The sequence below is a fragment of the Corvus hawaiiensis genome, chromosome 2 (assembly GCF_020740725.1).
Source record: "Corvus hawaiiensis isolate bCorHaw1 chromosome 2, bCorHaw1.pri.cur, whole genome shotgun sequence".
Lineage (NCBI taxonomy): Eukaryota > Metazoa > Chordata > Aves > Passeriformes > Corvidae > Corvus > Corvus hawaiiensis.
The window spans coordinates 25,829,649-25,846,884 of record NC_063214.1 but is presented as its reverse complement, the minus strand read 5'-3'; the positions used below and the strand labels follow the sequence as shown (position 1 = coordinate 25,846,884).

The following is a 17,236-nucleotide window of genomic DNA, read 5'->3' as shown; positions in this document are numbered from 1 at the left end:
GGATCGCGGGTCATTTGGGTCTGATTGTGTTAATGCTGCTATTTGTTGAGCTGCAGTAGATTTTGAAGCCCTGCAGGTTCATTTCTTACTCACATAGACATCAGTGACTTGAAATAAATTTGTTATAACACATACTTTTAGAAGAGGCATAGAAGCCCTGTTTTCTTGGATGCAGATACAAAGTCTGTGTTGGGTGTTCTTCCCTGCAGCATTTGAAAGCAGCTTTTCTTTTCATCTCTGTTCTTCAGTCTCACAGTTTAAACACAGGGATTTTTACCTCATAAATTGTTTGGATGAAAGCTGGTGCCATATGGCCTCGAAATGTGAGTAACAATGGCGACTCTTTCTTGCATGTGGTTATGGTACAGAGAGATCTTCAAAAGTCATCCCAGCAGTTGCTGGACATTACAGCAATTAGTTCATGCTGAATTTCACGTCACTACAATTGCACAGTTAGTGGTACCCAACCTCACCTGGACATGTGTACACAAGACTGAAGTTACATCTTTGCTTTATCAAGGGAAGACTTTGAGATAAGCAACAGCCGTATCCCAGGGTAAATTTAAAGGACTGTTCCTGTTCCCTGGAGTGAAATGATAGAGGAGGTGTTTGATAAAATGAAAAACTGAGGAGTTGGTAAGACAGGAAAAGGATTTGAAACAGGAGGGAGAATGAGTAGCAAAAGGGGTCTAGGTTTTCTCAGGGACAGCAGAAAACACGAAGCATAGCAGAAGTGAGAAGTGGGTGAAAATCACATTAACCTAAATAACAGAAAAGAAATCAGAGTTGGAAGGAACAGATAGGAAAATCAAATGTGATGAGAGCATAGGAAGTTGTATACTGTTAGTGTCTGCTGGGGGCAAACTGGTGTTGCATGATCCAGTAGGAGTGTTCTAAATCCCTGCAGCAGTTACACATTTAATCAAAGAAGGCTCTTTTTGAACCTGGACCTCTGTGCTTTGCTGAGCTTCCCACATATGTAATCCAGTATTTTATGATAAAGTCTCAAGCAAGGATAAGTTAGAAGACTGCTGAACAAGGCAGATTTCACAAAACCTAGCCAGGATGGTCTCATTTTTGCCATTCTGCCTGACCTGTTCCTTGTTTCTCAGTACTAGTTTCCTTGGCTCAGTCTGGATTACAGTTTCCTTGCAAATATAAGGAAAGCAAGGGTCCAAACATTCGTGCAGCTCTCTGATGAATTCATTGATAAAAATGCAATATGCCATGGATTGCACATGAGGACCCTGGCAGACAAATGCAGGTTATTTCTGAAATATCATTATGAAGGGCAGGTGGGTACAAATTGTCACTCCATTATTGTCCTGGCCACATTAACATTTCCATGTAAGAATGAGAAAGGAAAAGAAGAGACACCTAAGTCTCCATACCGTTTTATTGAATTCTGTAGGCATAACAATTAGTACATAATATGCTAGGGAGGAGAGTGTGTAAATCTTTAAAACATCCCCCCAAAATTGTGCTCAAGTCATTAGCCTAACTTTAATATATAGCACAAAGTTACTTCTTTGATTCAAAATGCACAGCAGCTATAAGGTTCATCTACATATATCCAGACTTGAACTGTTGTTCAGATTTGTGACTGAGAAGGAATTTCACCCCTGTTGAATTAGCACAGATCTCTGTCTCCTACCTTACTGTGGTTTGTTGCATAGTTCCATCAGCTAAGTTCTCCTGGGCATATTTCACACAAAGAGCAGGTTTCTCTTGGAGCATGCATCTCAGGCCTTAAAGACACCTGGACTGAGGATAAGAACAATTTATTTCCTTGAATATTTCACTCTTTTGTTTGGGTACTTTTTCCAGCTGATCTGGAGCAATAGAATGCTTTGGCAGATTTCCTTGTACGAGGTGTGTATTACAGAGGTTCAGACACAGAACTACAGCCACAGTCTGCTGGTACAGCTGGGCTGTCACTGGTCATTTCTGTGGCTAAAGGGGAAGGATGAGCAAAGCTGAGGTGTGAAGTGATGCAGACACAATCAGTCTGTTCACTGAGCAGCAGCTGTGATCCAGTTTGTAGACATGGAAATTAAGTGAGAATGCTGCTGTGGGAGAAGGTAGGAAAGTGAATGCATGAGGCACAGACCCTGATCTGCTGGCAGGGAATGAAGAGGGAGAATTCTCTACCAGAAACAAGCCAAATCACACTGATAAGCCAATAAGACTTTACCAGAGTCCCTTCCAGACATTTGTTTTAAAAGTAAAACAGAAGAGCTGTCCTGGTTTTGGCTGGCATAGAGTTAATTTTCTTCCTAGTAGCTAGTGCAGTGCTGTGTTTTGAATTCGGTATGAGAATAATGTTGATTATACAATGATATTGTGGTTGTTGCTAAGTACTGCTTACCCTAAGTGAATAATTTTTCAGCTTGTCGTGCTCTGCCAGGGAGCAGGTGCACAAGAAACTGGGAGGGAGCATGGCCAGGACAGCTGACCCAGGCTGGGCAAAGGGGTATTCCATACCATAGAATGTCACATGAGTGTGACATGAGTGTATATAAACTGGAAGAAGCTGGCCAGGAGTTGCTGGTGGCTTCTAGGGGATAGGCTGGGCATCAGTCAGTGGGTGGTGAGCAACTGTATTGGGCATGACCGTTGGTTTGTTGATTTTTCTTATCTTGAGTTTTATTTCTCTCTCTTTGTGTAATCTCTGTTTTCATTACAATTATTACTAGTTGCATTAATGTTTTACTTTATGCCAATTGTTTAATTGTTCTTATCTCAACCCACTGATTTGCCCTTTTTCCGGTTCTCCTCCCCATCCCACTGCGGGGTGGGTGGGGCAGTGAGTCTGGGTGGTACTTGGTTGCCAGCTGGTGTTACACTGTGTCAACATCCTTCTTGGCGCTCAACATGGAGCCCTGAGGGTTGAGGTAAAGACAGATCTGACCAGAGCATGTTAAAACAAATTCATTATAAGCATTTGCTGCACTGGTTTAACATTCACTGGTCACAACATCGATTTATTTGCCCTCAGAGTCATTGCACTTGTTCTCAGGGCTGTATTATGGAGCACTTTACTTGCAGCATGTGTTCCCTGTCTTGGCTTTATTGCCTTTGAGGTCTGGGCTAAGGTTATCATTTCATTGTACTTCATAATGCTGGCTTGTGATATGATAGAATTACTGGTTGTAAGACTAATCTGGTGTGTGTACTCAGCATTGCTCACCTCTGTTCTTCGAGAGCCATCTGTTGGGAACTACCAATAATCACACCCTTTGTCTTTCCTCCTCCGAGAGACAACCTATGGAGGAGACATCCTTCCACACTTTCCCCTTTCCTGTCAGACTAATTACAGTAGTGTTTGAGGATTTTGAAAATTTTGAATGTCCTTGGGATGTTGAAACTATCATGGTCCTCTTTCCAGGAATGCTGAATATGTTCCAGGTCTTGCTTGTGGTTAAACGACTATTTAAGAATACTACCAAGAGAATTCCCTGAGTTTGGATAGTTACAAGTAGCAGGATGTGTAGGATAGAATGTGGCAAGTACCTAGAACAGTGGGAACCTGCAGTGTTTTGGACCTTCCTCCTGGAACAAGTGCAGAATAAATATTTGGGAGAAGTATGCTGTTATCCTGTCAATTCCAGACAGGCACAAATCACTGAGATGTGCTGGGGCCTGGCCCATGCCTACTGATCCCTGTTCAACATTATTCAGTACCTCAAGGGGATGAGATGGTCTCTGGATCTGATGGCAAAGCGTTAGGCACTGCAGCTAATCCAGCTCCAGTGACAGGCAGTGCAGCTGAACCAGAGACCCAACCCATGCCAGTGTCAGTCGCCCCTACAGACAAGAAGAAATGGACATGAAAGTCGACTCATTTAGTAAATGAGGACAAAGTGGGGCCATCACAAGAAAAGGAGGAAGAAGCAGAACAGAAGGTAACCACCAGTCGATCCCTATCACTGAGTGAATTATGGATTATGGGAAAAGATTTCATCCATTGTCCAGGTGAGCACATTATCGCCTGGCTGCTTCAATGCTGGGATAGTGGGACTAGTAGCCTGGAATTAGAGGGTAGGGAAGCCAAGCATCTGGGGTCATTCTCTAGGGAAAGGGGAATTGACAAGCTTATTGGAAAAGGGATACAAGTCCTCAGCCTCTGGAAATCACTCTGTCAGGCATGAAGGAAAAGTATCCCTTCAAGAAAGATGCTGTATGTCACCCAGGCAAGATGGACATCATTAGATCCCAGTGGGTGTGATCAACAAAACAACAGCTACACCTCCACCATCTAGCAAGAAGGAAACGCAAGCTTTCTAAGTTGCTGTGGGTTTTTGGAGAATGCCCATTCCAAATTACAGTCCTCTCTATCAAGTGACCCAGCAGAAGAGTGGTACCAAATGGGACCTGGAGCATCAACAAGCCTTTGAACAAACTAAACAGGAGATAATTCATGCAATAGCCCTTGGGCCAGTCTGGGCAGAGCAAGATGTTAGAAATGTGAGCTGTGCTGCAGCCAGGGAGATTGACCCTATGTGGAACCTCTGGCAGAAAGCACCATGGGAGACTTGAGGTCAACCCCATGGCTTTTGGAGCCAGAGGATCTAAGGCCTGCTACGTTCCAGCTGAAAAAGAGATAACTGTGGCTTATGAAGAGGTTTGAGCTGCTTTGGTAGTGATTGGTACTGGAGCAGAGCTCCTTCTGGCACCCCAGTTATCTCTGCTGGACTGGATGTTCAAAGGAAGGGTCTCCTCTGCATATCAGACAACTGATGCTATGTGGAATAAGTGGGATACCGCTGATCACACAATGAGCTCGAATAGGAAACCCCAGGCATCCAGAAATCTTGAAAGTGATCATGAACTGGCCAGAAGGTAAAGATTTCAGAATATGATCAGAGGAGGGGGTGAGATGTGCTGAAGAGGCTGCACTATGTGACAAATTATGAGAAAGTGAGAAGCAATATGGCCTGTTTATTGATGGGTCCTGATGTGTTGTAGGAAAGCATTGGAGGTGGAAGGCAGCTGTATCGGGTCCCCTACGACAAGATGCAGAAACTGCTGAAGGAGAAGGAGAGTCCAGTCAGTTTGCAGAGGTGAAAGCCACCCAGCTGGCTTTAGACATTTTTGAATGAGGAAAAATGGCCAATACTTTACATTTCTACTGAGTCAGGGATGATGGCAAATGCCCTGTGGAGGTGGTTGCAGTGATGGAAGCAGAGTAGCTGGCAGTGCAGAGGTTAACCCACCTGGGCTGCTGCATTGTGACAGGATATTTCTGCCTGGGTGGAGAACCTGGTTGTGAAGGTGCATCACGTAAAATGCTCGTGTGCCCGAGTCGGGCCACTGCAGAACATCCAAACAACCAGTAGGTGGCTCAGGTGGATCTGGATTGGCAACATAAAGGTGAATTATTTATAGCCCCGTGGGCCCATAACACCTCAGGCCATCAAGAAAGCAATGCAACTATAGATGGGCTCATGATTGAGGGGTAGATTTGACCATGGACACTGTCACATAGGTTATCCATGAAAGGGAAGCATGCTGAAATTAAGCAAGTCAAGTGGTTAAAGGCTCTCTAGTAAGAAGGACGCTGGCTGAAATATAAGAAGGCCTGGCAGATTGAATATATCACACTCCCACAAATCCACCATGGGCTCACTGGGGGACTGGAAACATATTCTGGGCCCCATAGCACCACCCAGAAAACTATCCTGGGCCTTGAAAAGCAAGTCTTGTGGGGACCTGGTAGGCCAGAAGCAACTGAGTCACACAATGGGACTCATTTCCAAAACAACCTTGTAGACAACTGGGCGAAAAACATAGTATTGAGTGGATATAACAGCCCCTATGGCACACCAGCCTCCAGGGGAAAATCCAGCAGTGCAATGAACAGTTAAAGACTGCACTGAGAGCAATGGGTGGAATCTTCAAACATTTAGCAAAAGCCACTTGGTTAGTCAGCGCCAGCGAATCTGTCAGTCAGGCTGGCACTGCTCAATCAAAACTTTTACATACTGGAGAACTAGGCATATTCCCAGTAGTGCACATAAAAAATATGCTGGGGAAAAAAAGTCTAGGTTATTCCTGCCTCAGGCAAAAGCAAAACCAATCCATGGGATTGCTTTTGCTCAAGGACTTGGGTGCACTTGATGGGTAACACGGAAGGATGGGGAAGTCTGGTGTGTGCCTCAAGAGGATTTGATTTTGGGTGGGAATTACAATTAATTAAACTGTTTGATGTAATTGCTATATAAGACTGTGTGTTATCACTTATATGGTGGTGATATGCTCATCAGTGCACTGAGTACTTTGCAGCACCCGTCTCCACCAACTCCGGATTTGGGGATCTGAACCCAACTCCCTTTTGATTACCACATTAATAAAGAATGAACTTTGATGAATCTGGACAAGTGCAGTGGTGATGTAATCAGAACTGGCTTCACCATGCAACAGTCCAACAACACACACCATCTTCTCTGCCCCAAAACACTGTTATGGCAAATGCAACTCAAGGTCATGGACAAAACAAACTCAGCTGAGATTTCATGGAGATGGACTTATGGAATGACAGCTGTGTGTATACAGCAGAAGACAGGAAGGATGATGGGACATTTGAAAGTGTGGGAGCTGGCATGATGTAAACTATATAAAATAAGAGGTGGAGTCTGTGCTGGTTTCAAAGGGGAACACGAGCCTTCTCCACGTCGACTGAGGGTGGCAATGGCAACAAGGCTTTCCAGCTGCTGATGTCCAGCCATGGGATAAATAGATGTGCTGGCTATAATGAACCAGTTCATTATGATTTTATGATTTTGTTTTTAATGGAATCTCATGATGCAAGACATGGCCACACGTCAAGTCCCGTGTCCAGTTCTGGACCCCTCACTACAAGAAAGCAAGAAAAACATTGAGATGCTGGAGCAAGTCCAGAAAAAAGCAATGGAGCTGGTGAGGGGTCTGGAGCACAGGTCTGATGCGGAGCAGCTAAGGGAGCTGGGGTTTAGCTTGGAGAAGAGAAAGCTCAGGGAGCACCTTAATACTCTCTCAACCATCTGAAAGGAGGCTGTAGCAAGGTGGGGATTGGTCTCTTCTCCCAGGCAACAAGCGACAGGACAAGAGGACACAGTCTTAAACTGTGCCAGAGGAGGTTTGGATTGGACATTAGGAGGAATTTCTCCGACTAAAAGGATGATTAGACATTGGAATGGGCTGTCCAGGGAGGTGGTGGAGTCACAGTCCCTGAAGGTGTTTAAGGAAGGACTGGACGTGGCACTCAGTGCCATGGTTTATTTGACAAGGCGGTGATCGCACATAGGTTGGACTCCATGATCTCAGAGGTCTTTGCCAACCTGATTGCGTAATTCGGTGTGGAGCTCTCGCTGTCTATTTTAACCTGTGATTCCGGAGCACACGAGACGGAGCGCCTGCCTGAGGAGCCCCAGCAGCGAGGCCAGGCCGACGGCAGCGCCAGACCTCTGGCTGCCACCACCAAGATGGCGGCGTGGCGCGGCCGCCGCCCCGCCCCGCGGCTCCTGCCCTCCCTGGGCCGGCCGCGGCCGCCGGGGGCCGCCGCTGTCGCCGTGTGATGAGAGCATCAGCCCTCACTGCCACGTCTCCCGGGCAGCCGGCACTGTGCAGGGCCGCGCCGGGGCGCCGAGGCCGGACCCGCCCGCCTGCGTCCTCTTCCCCTCCTTTCCCTCCCGCTGCTCCTGCCCCGCCGCGGGGCAGCGGCGAGGTGGGTCTGCCCGGCGGGAGGAGGGACACTCCACGGGGCTCCCACCGCCGCCGCCGCAGCCTCGTTGCCCCCGGGCGGTCCGGGGGTTGCGGGGCCGGGGCTCGCCGCCGGGCCGCTGCCGCCGGAGGGGACCCCGCTGCCGGCTGATGTCCGAGCCGCGCCTCCGCCCGCGCTTGGATGTGTGAGTACCGGCCCCGCCGCTCCCGCGGGCAGCGCCGCGCCGGGAAAGCCACGGCGGCTCAGGGGGGCGGCGGGCAGGGACCGCCTCAGCCGCCCTCCGGAGCTTCGTGTGTGTGTGTGTGGGTGGGAGTGAGTGGTGGGGACGCTTGTGCCGGGTTTGTTCCGTCCTTCTGGTAAGTTACGGCACTTGGTCCCGGGCTTCTCCTTTCAGACATTTCGTCCTGTGTCCGGGTTAAAGGAGGAGGTCCACGCACGGTGCTGGGAGCCGGGTGCTCTGTGGTAGAAGGGTTGAGGATTAAACGCGGGGAAGTTGGGCTGGGGTCACGGGAAGGTGTGCTGGAGGCTTTTAAAGCGCTGTCCCTACGTAACCAGTCCTGCAAGGGCACTGTCCCGTGGAAGATGAAGAGCTGAGGCAATCTTCTGTAAGGCCAGGCAAATCCAACCCGCCATAAGGTAGCGTTTCCAGAATGGATGCGGGTGCACGCTGTTCTTTTTTGTACCACAGAGAAAACAGTGTATCAATCATGCTCCCTTATATAGGGTAGCAGTTGGGCCCATGATTTTTCCTATTACATGAGGCAACTCCTTCGCTACTCCAGCATCATTTTAACAAGTGAACGTACAGCAGAAACAGAGGCAGCTTTGTTTGCGATCTCTGATTGCTCTCATGCATGCTTTCCATTGTGAGTAAGGGGCCCCTCGTGTCCCTGTCGTTTGTTACAACTGTTAGTGAAGAAATGAGATGTCTGTGTTACAAAGGGGTGAGTTACGAAATTTTTGGAGACAAGGCATCCCTTCTGTAACCATCCCTTCTGTCTGTTAACTCACTGTGACCAGAAGAGATTTTCTGGGAGAAGGATGCAGCAGTAGAGGCATGGGATTGGAATGGCTCAGCTTCAGTTTCACAGGATGCTGAAGGCAGAGAACATCAGCCCTTTTTAACTCCCAGTCTGCTCCATGGCTCACCTCCAGGCACTCCTGCTGTTGGGCTGTTCTGACACTCATTTCTCCTTCCAGCTGCACCTCTTGGAGTGCAGGCTCCTTCAGTCAAGGTGCTTGGATGATAGTCTGCTAGTAAAATCTGGACTCACTGGTGCTTAAGTGGTAGCCAGGCAATGCTGACCCTTCTGGGGGTTGGGCTGAAACTTCACCTGCTCCTTGTTGTCCCTTACCTGACTGGAAGAAGTTCTTCAAGTATAGATGCACCTAACTCCTTGTTTCTGTTCTTGAGCATCTTTGCCTCAGGTTTTGCTGTACAAACCAGCACATCAGCTGGGAATGTTTTCCAGGTCTGATTTATTTGGAACAACAGAGAAGCTCAGGTGATATCACTGACACAGTGACCTGTGCTCAGCGTGTACTCCTGATCTCAAGACCACAGAACACCTGCGTGCCTCCTGTACAGCTCATTCCTGGCTGTCTCTTTCCAGACGTTGTGACTTGCAGGCATTTGAGACCTGACTTCCAGAAGCTCTGGGTGTCCACATTCTTACTGATAGAGGTGTCCATACTGCCTCAATCTGAGCATTCAAAATCTTTAATAATTTAGGAAATTCAGTCCTTTTTTTTCTTACTTTTATATTTAGTCTTTCTGATTGTAAAATGGGGATAAAACATTTTGCTTCCTACTTTGCAGAGCATGTTTCTATTCTGCTTGTAAGAAGATAAATTCTTATAAAAACTTCCTGCAATATACAGATTAGCATCTTGCTGAATTATTTGTCTTTCAGAGACACTAATGGCATTTACCACAGTAAATTCTGTGGTAGCTAAGGAAATAAAGCTATTCTCATCTTACGAGCCTGCCTGTAATAGCAATAATTGTGCTGATGCAACATTGCCAATATAGGTGGACTGTTATGTAGTACTCAAAAGCAGATAGGTCTAATCACGTTTTTAATCTGTGCATTCTTCAGACACTACTTTTTGTCCTGAAATTTTAGATTTAAAAATTAAAAATTAAATTAAATTATGCATGTAGTATTTTATAGGGGAAGCCCCATACCTTTCTGCTGATTTTGAAACTGAGTAGCACTGAACACAAATCTTTCTCTGAAAAGGTATGTAATGCAGATTGACTCAAGCCTGGTTGTCATAAAACTTAACACTTTCTTTCTGTCTGTAGACACCACATCTGGACGTGTGAGAATACAGCCAAGAGCATATGTACTAGACATGTTTGTTAAGGTGGCCTCCAGTTTCCATGAGCATTCAGTTCAGAAACCAGTTGGGCCACTCAGTGCTCCTCAGCAGAGTTACAGTTCCTAAAGATGGATGTGGTGGAAAGCAACAAGACAGTAGTGATTCTGAGACCATCCTGCTCCTCAGTCTTAGTGCTTTCCCTCTGTCTCAGAATCACGAAATCCTGGAAGAAGTTTTTTTTCTGGCAGTTAAAATTGGAGCTTTAGTCCATTTATTTCTAACCCTACCAGAGCTGGGTAAGTGGCATAGCTGTTAGCTATGTGGATTTTTAAAATCAGAGGTAAATCTCTAGTAGCTGTGTGACTTGGGAAAATAGCTCATTAGCTTTCACAAACTTCCCTGGAAGATTTCGTGCCATTCTTTGGGGACTGTTGTCATTGGTGAGTTATTTCCAACCTTTTCTTGACTTTTTTTGGGTATTGCAAGTGAAAATGAGACTTCTGATGAGAAGTGGGTATTATGCAACCTCATCAGGGAGACAGGGTGCAGTGGAATCCCTATGTACTGGGGGGTTTGGAATTGTTGGTTTAAAGCAAAATTATCAGTAGACATCTGCGGCTCAGAAATACATATAAGGGAGCGTGGATGCAGATTCAGAGAGCTGGATTAGTCTCAGTATAATTAATTATACAAGAGATTAATGTATCCTCATGCATTTTCCCAGTCTGCTGGATTAATTGCTCTGTAAACAGTCGTATGAAGTTGAGTGCTGCCTACCAAAGTCATGGAGTTTGAATTGAAGACTTACTGTTTTGTGGGGAATTTTTATATCCCCTGAACCTGTTGTTTAAGTGGCAAATAGAGGAGAGTCCATGCATTTTCATACATGGTTTATATTTTAAATCAAATTTATGATTTATGCAAATTACGATTTGTTTAGAATTCCCTGCAATATTGTTGCTTTTCCGCAGTGGCAGGGATGTGCAAAGTGTTGTCTCACTGATGCTTTCCGCTGTGAATCCCAGTGTGATGACTTTGTGCAAGGCTCAAGGAAGTGAAGTGGTTTTTCACTTGTATTCTACTTCATGCCTTCAAGCTCATTGCTACAGATGGCAGATGCCTGCCTTATTTTTAGCTATTTGAGGACAAAATAGAAAAATCCTAGTGACTCCCCACGATTTGTCATCATGGCTGATCTCCATTAAATTAAACATAGGGATTGGCAGAGGAACAAAACCAGCAGGAAAGCTGCTTCTGTTTGTTTTAAAAAAAGCTTGTCTAAAGCGCTAAAATAATAATGTAAAAAATATTCACTACTACATACAGAGACCCTTGGGAGGAGAAATACTCTCTGAACAGTTTATCTTGTTTTGGATAAGGAAACGGAGGTCTGTATTGGTAAAACAAGTTCCCTGGAAGTCAGTTGAAGAGGAAAGATTAAAAAGCAAAAGACATCCTGGCCTGTGCTCAGACCATTAGACTGTGGGTTTGTGTTCAAGGTTGGGAGGAGAATGCATATTTTGGTGGCTTGCTTGATGGAAAATTTTAAGATGGGCTCTTAAAGCATGAGCATCTTCTATTTTTTTTTCTTCTTTTTCTTCCTCAGTAGTGATGTTTTGTTGTGCATTTGGTTTGATATCTTAGAAAAAAATCATTTCAGTGGCCATACCTAAAATGCCCCGCCTTTCCCACTTACTGCACATAGCATGGTATAAGGGAGAGTGATCTGTAGCTGAGTTTTAGCAGAGCTGTGGCTGTGCATAATGTTTACTGAAGAGCTTTGGGGCAAGATGTACTTAGGAGTGAGGATGCATTGACAAATTGTATTAACGGCCAGCTTTGATAGCTTTGCCTGTGTTGTGTCTGCTGAAGCACTGCCCTTGTGAGGTAGCAATACTTCCCAACCAGTCCCCTTCTAAACAGAACTTCAGTTTTTATCAGTAATGTGGGGTTGGAGTTTAAAACTTTAGTGTTGTTAAATACTCGGAGAACTGTCTGTCTGGCTCAGTAATTCCTTCCAGCTCTTTAGTTTGGGCCTCTCACTCTGGATGAGGCTGGGCTTGCTGTCCCTTTCCCCACACAATTCAGAAGCATGGGAACTGTAGGACCAAAATAGACTGTGACCCAACTGGTCAGGCCTGCATTTCCCTCTGCTGCTGGAAAAGCTCAACTTTGCAATTCTGTCTTGTTCTCACATGAGAATGAGCCAATGCTTTCTTTATTTCCAGATCCAGTATTTGGCTGTGAGCGTTGCTGTATACATCAGAAGAAGCCAAAGAAAATGTTAATGTCTTGCTAGCTGTGTAATACTTGTTGGCTTGGTGAGGAGTGTTATTGGCCACTTGGAGCTGCTGAGCCTTGAGGGTCTTGTGTTGTGGGTTTGTTTCGGTTTTTTTCCCCTTTCTTTTGGAGTATAAATTCGCTTGTCTTCATTCATAAAATTATTGCAGTCATTCATTAAAGTCTTCCTAAGATGTTTGCCTTGACCTCCTGCAGCAGTTAGTTGCACAAGGTAATTATATGGTAATATAAGGTAATACTATTTTATTACACCAGGAGTTATGGCTTTGTTCCTGTACTTGCCAGAGGTTTGTTTAGAGCACTTAGTGTGTGTCTCAACTTTCCTCCAATTCACAAAAATTTGAACTCGCCTGTGTTCTGAAGAGGACACTATTGCCTGCATACCTCTGGAAATTTCTTCTTTGTACCCCCTAAAGTAAGGTCTTTGAGGGGATTTTTAGGGAATGTGTAGGATTTACCTGTTTTTTAAAAAAGGCTTTTTCAGTATCTTGAATAATTTTGTTTGTCTAGAGTATTCAGAACTTAAATCTATGTCCTATCCTTAAGCATGTCCGCAAAATGAGCTGACTGAGCTTACTGCACTTTGAGAGGCTTTTCCTGAAAAACCTTTCTTTCCTGTTCCCATCTTTGTATTGTGGGTATTTGAAGTACTGTGGCAGCTACAAATGGCAGGCACTGCCTTCGCCTTGTTTTTAGCTAAAACTCTTATTTTTCCCACTTACTTTTCTGCTTAGATCTAGTCTTTCTTGCTGAAAACACTTGAACGAAGTTATACAGTATATATGCCATTTGTTAATTCTTGCCTTCATCTTGCTACTTTGACCCTTTGGTTTTGGCATCTGTGTAGAGGACTGATAGATGGAGCCTCTTCAGCCAGAGTTGTGCTGTATCAGAAAAGCCTACGCTGACCTGGAGATGGTTTTAGAACAGAGGATGTTCTTGGTTCTTAGTCACTCAGCAAAAATTGGTCTTACTGGTGCACCACCTAACATTGGTGATTCCTCACCCAGCTGTCCTGTTTGATGGAGTCTGGGCTGCACTTCAGGGGGTGTTTCTGTCTCTCTCTGTGCCGAATCACCCTCTTAATCCATCGCTCTGTTTGGCATGAGGACTTGGAAAATGTGCTGACTTGGAGACCTCCCTCCTAACCGGTTTTGCCTCCCAGCTCTGGGCCAGGTGGCGGGTGTGTGCCTTTGGATCCAGTCGGAGTTGAAAGGTTGTGTTGACTTAGCACTGGGGCAGCTCTGTGCAAGCCAAATATTTAGCTTTCCATCTGATAACCTGTCGGTTGTTTCCTCCCTCTCAAAGACCAAATGCTTATTTTATTCCCAGACCAAGATGGGGCTTTCACAGAAGTTTTGCATCTTTTTGGCTTTTGGTGTGGCAGATGTGAAGGTGCTGACACGGTGGCCTTGTGACCAAAGCTTGGGTGCAGCCATCGCTGTTCCTCTGTTCTCTGGTGATTTTTTTTCTTTTTGGTGTTTTTTTGGATGATTACTAGGCTTTGTGTTTTTCCAGCTGTCAAAATGGGGTTTTGCTTTGGTTGTTTTTTAATTTAAATTTAAATAAATAAATAAAAGATTCACACTAAAAGGAAGTAAAAAACAACCTAGAGTAACTAGGACTCTCAAAGTTCAAAGTTCAAAAGAAAACTTGTCTGATAATTTACAAAGATTTTATTAGAATTGCTGGACAACTGCAAGTTTAGGGTTAGGCTGACCAGCTGCAGTGAGTTGAATTGAGGATTTTAGCAACCAAGAGAGCATTTTCAGTTTCAGAAATGAGTCGTGTTTTGTGTCAGTGCTCTGCAGCCCTGTCGTGGGGGTGGCTGCCTGCGCTTCCCTGCGAGGGAGCACTGCACACGTGGCAGGTGTGTTTCCATAACGCACAGACACCCTGAATGGAAAGCCTTGCTGGGAGTGTCTTGTGTTGCTGAAGAAGCAGGCAGAGTCCCTCACCACAGAGGCCACGTGTTGCTTCACCCCCAGCTGTCACATGCTTCCTCAGCAGGAAGAGGGCTGCTTTAATCGAGATGGAGAGTTGCAGTGAGAGACCTGTGGTCTTCTGGAACCACATTGCTGCAAGTGAGGATGGTCACATTTCCCTTTCTGCTCTTGCAAGGAACGGGTTGTAGGACTTGTGGAGCCAAGGAGAGCCACTTGAATTTTTCCAGCCTCTGAGAGTTCTCCTGCCTCAGTGCAGCAAACTTCCTGGGAGGACTGAAGAGGCTTGGAGTTTTCTCCAATTACAAAACATTAATGCCATCAAAATAACTGACTGTGCTTTGTAGCATTTCCAGCAAAGAGATGGGGAACCAGGCACACTTTCCATTCTGATGAGTCACTGACTCTCTCCTGATCTGCCCCTTGCAAGAGCTGTTTGGGCAGCTGCTGATGTAGGATTCTGAGTGATGGTCCTTGGGGAGCAGGACAGGGCTGCACACTGCTTCACCTCTGAACTGGTGAATAATTCATCTGCCTAGCTTGTTATCAGTAAAGTCTTGCACACAGCTGTGGTTCTTGCCTGCCTTGATCCCGCCTCATCAGGATAGCTGGGAAGCTGATGGGCAGGAGGGATATTGTTGCACAGAAAAAAACCCTACAAAGTGCTTTCTGTCGTCCTAAAAACAGGAACTGGAAATCAAAACGTCTGATGCCTTCTGTTTCTGGATTTTCTTCTAACTGTGTCACAAATGAAGGTTTTGTCTCTGTCCTGAAGCATGGTCTGTCCTAGGACCCAAGAGCTGTCCATACCCACATCCATTCCCTGTGCCTGGGCAGGACCACTGCTGTTCTGTAGCTGGGCTCCAGATCCTGCCTGTGTGTTTTTATGATGCCCACACCTGCCTCAGAGAGGAGATCTTGGAGGCTAGGTAGTATCCGTTCTGAGGATTTGAGGATGAAGGGACTACAAGGATGTGACTCGTGTTTGAGGGAAATTGTAGGTGAACTGGAAAGAACAGTGTGGAGTCACATTAATGGACTAAAGAGTCTTGTCAGGAAAAGCTTTTATCTTTCATTAGTCACTTTTTCTGCATGACTCTATAAAATAAGATCATTGATGGGGTGGGGAATGCAAACAGAGAAGGGAGCAGGGTGGACTCTTCATTAATACTTTATATGACTGGCATATTATCTGTTGGAGTAAGGGGTTATGGACACCTTTTTTTCTTATTCACATATTTTTCAAAGTAGAATCATGCCTTTGTTTATTAATTGGAAGCTATAAAAAGGCTTTTCCCCATGTCTTTCTCCTCAAAAAGGAGACCTGTTGGTTGGTTCAAGGCCAAAAAAAGCAGACTTAGAGTCAATCTGATCTGTAATCTCACTGCTTTGTTTAGCTTTATCTGTGGAGCTTCAGTTTTGTGTGGCTAGTTTTACAAAATAAAAGCAAACAAAAAAGGAATGGTTCTTAGGCAGATTTTGCTCCAACAAACACCTACCTAATTTGATCTAACTCCAGTAAAGTAAAGTTATTTAAAGCTTGGCTTGAGGAACTGCCCAGTCTATATGTTCATGAATCACTGTGAAAGGGCTTATTCAAGTGCATTTAAAATATGTGCACTGATGTTAAGGATGGCTTCTTTCCATGCGCAGTTGTTTTTACTGGTAGAAACCTGCATTTTACTGGTTTGCAAAGCCAGGGGCTGGAATTGCCATTACTTCGTGTCCAAGTGTCTGTATTGGCGAGCGTGTGAGGCATACTAATGGGGTGATACTAATGAGACCTGTTAAATTATTTACATGAATTATTGAATGTGGTATAAAATACCTTCCACTGTTAATAGCACTAATTAGACCACCAACATATTGCATCCATTATCATAAATATCCTGTAGGTCGAATCAGACCAATTGTTTCAGCTACCACAGGCCATGTGGTAGCTAAATTTGGCTTAAAATGGCTTTCAAGTCTGTTCTTTTTTAGAGGTTTTTCTCTTTTTTTTCCTTCACTTCAGCTGCTTATCAAAAGTGTCTGAATGCCCTAAGTGCATTCTGCATTGTTTATTGCTGCCCCTGCTCGTCTTGCACATGCAGGAGAATTTTCTTGTTTATATTTAATTCCTGAAATACAAATATTCCCAAATAAAACTCTAGAACAACCTAGGGAAAATTGTCTGAAAGCTTTAAGTCTTGACTAGAAAGGTAAGGAAGGCTTCAATCTCTGTTGTGTTGTTATTGGAGATATGAGAGTTTTAAAGTCTGCCAAAACACATTATTTACCTCAAAACCAAAATTCTCCAATGTCTGCTCGCCTTTCATGCATTTTCACATCTCGTTTTTCATTTTTTTCTCTCTCTCTTCAGGATCTCTGTTTTTTGGTGTGGTTTTCTTTGGGTTTGGTTTGGTTTTTCCAAGTGACTTTCATGTGGGTATGTGGAAAGCATTCATCTTTTGAAACATTGATTTTTGTTGAAAGTTTGAGAATTGGTATCCTGGTTTCAACCATGACAATTGTTTATTGGAGTAGAGATGAAGGATGGGAAATTTTAATACAAAGGGCAATTCTTTGAGGGAGTTTTTTAGAGAAGTACTCCTGCACACTGTGTTTATGGTGACAGTACTGTGACTCACTGAAAAAACTTCTGGCATTTCTGCCAGCTGTGATTTCTCAGGATTTTAAAGGAGGTGATGACTGAATTATAAATAGACCTTAGGTTCCATCTGTATATTTCAAAGCTACATCTAGAGTTTCCCAGAAGGTGGGTGTGCTTTTTTGGCCCCGGGCTGGTTCTGGCTATGATATTTTTCCAAAAGGGCAGCTGATTTAGACTCCAGGCACACAGACACACCAAAGTCCTTGTACTGAGATGCTCACTCAGTGTCTTTTCCTGTACAGCACACATGCACTCCAGTTCAGTCCTTCACTGCCTTATGTCTGCTGTGTGTTTCCATTGGAAACTTTCCTG

At 44.8% G+C, this 17,236-nt stretch overlaps 1 protein-coding gene across 1 annotated transcript in view; it reads left to right on the top strand.

Annotated features, from left to right (window-relative positions):
• The first annotated feature begins 7,570 nt into the window (after positions 1 to 7,570).
• The window catches only part of TMEM39A (transmembrane protein 39A), a 26,589-nt gene continuing 16,923 nt past the window's right edge, over positions 7,571 to 17,236 (top strand). Inside the window, exon 1 of the mRNA XM_048293930.1 lies at positions 7,571 to 7,886. The gene's annotated coding sequence lies outside the window, so the exon portion shown is untranslated. The remainder of the gene's footprint in view (positions 7,887 to 17,236) is intronic.